General features: G+C 63.1%; 1 protein-coding gene across 1 annotated transcript in view; it reads right to left on the reverse strand.

Moving 5' to 3' along the window:
• The window catches only part of KLF8 (Kruppel-like factor 8), a 62,971-nt gene extending 62,682 nt beyond the window's left edge, over nt 1–289 (reverse strand). The window contains exon 1 of the mRNA XM_015408970.1: nt 236–289. The gene's annotated coding sequence lies outside the window, so the exon portion shown is untranslated. The remainder of the gene's footprint in view (nt 1–235) is intronic.
• Between the last annotated feature and the right edge of the window lie 1,097 nt (nt 290–1,386).

Consider the following 1,386-nt stretch of genomic DNA (forward strand, 5'->3'; position numbering starts at 1 on the left):
GGGGGCGAAGCTTCCTCTTTAAGGAGGCGACCAAGATGGAGCCGCGGCCAGCAGAGAAGGCGAGGCAGCCGCCCGCGGGCCGCTCACCGCGCTCTCCGCCGCCCAGCCTGCCCGGCAGCCCTCGCCCGCCCCCCGGAGCCAGGCGCGCTGGGCTGCCGCTTCCTGGACTGGCGCCTCCTCCGCCCGCCCAGCCCTTTCTCCGCCCGCGACTGCACCTAGCGAGGGGACGACTTACTTTCTCTCCGCGCTCCTCCCGCGCGTCTCCCCCGAGCTCCGGGCGGGCGGGCGGGGACGGAGGAGTGGTGGGTGGGGTCGGCGGCCGAGGAGGACGCGGAGGGCTGCTTCCTCCGCACAGCCTCCGGCCTCACCGGCAGGACGGCACGAAAACTGCGGGCGCTGGCTCTGCCGCCGCCCGCCTCACCCTCCTCTCCGCTCGGCGCTGGCTCCCCACCCAGCCGCCTGTCCCTGACCCCACCCAGCGGCTCCACCCAGCCTCTGCTACACGGGCTGTCAATCACCCGACCCTAGGAAAGCTGCAATGGCCACCTCGCCCGAGGCGGTTGCTGCCGCTGCTGCTGGGGAGGGGGCTGCCCCCCCCCCGCGCCAGGTTCCGCTGTGGGGCAGCGGGCCCCACCCCCCAAAGGACTGGCCCCTTCTCCGGTTTGGCGCAGGTGGGGGGCAGCCCTGTGCCCCTCCCTGCCTGGCTCCACCTTCGCGCGCTCGGCACAAGGCTGCCGCTGGAGCCCCACCCCCGCCCTACTTGCTCGCAAGTAAATGCCGTCCAGTTTTGGCAACAGTGGGGCTGCAATTCCGTGCACATTTGATTTCGAAGTACGTCCTATTGTGTGCAAAGGAATTTGCGCCTGGGGAAGTGTGCATGCGACCGTTTTGCATCCGGCGAGGGGCGGAGAAGACTTACGCAGACCCCCATTTCCTGCCCTGAGCTGCCTAGTCCAAAGTTAGGCTGCAGGCTAACCAAGGAAGCCGTACGGCTCCCAGTTGCGTGTACCCAGGTGTTCGGGTGAATGTCGCCCACACTTCCTGTGCTTGCAGTGATGTGACTACGCAGCAATCGGATTTGCCAGGTAAAGCGCTGCCTTTACGAACTCTTTCGGCAACAAGTGCTCAGGAGTGATGAAAGCTAAGGCTGCCAGGGTATTTCTTAGTGTTGTTTTCTGGGAGATGTCAGTGGGAGGGGAACCTATCACGTGTGAATGCTGTGCCTTACCCAGACCTGGAAAATGCAAAAACTTATTGAAGCCTGTCACCTACTTAAAATGTGGTCAATTAATTTGCTGGCTTTAATTGATTAAATCTGCATACATTTTCAGATGAATGGGTTGAAGTGGGAAAATGCATTTTTGGCACACTTGCACATCACACTCA

This window comes from Gekko japonicus, unplaced genomic scaffold, assembly GCF_001447785.1.
Source record: "Gekko japonicus isolate JY-2015 unplaced genomic scaffold, Gekko_japonicus_V1.1 scaffold19, whole genome shotgun sequence".
Taxonomy (NCBI): Eukaryota; Metazoa; Chordata; class Lepidosauria; order Squamata; family Gekkonidae; genus Gekko; species Gekko japonicus.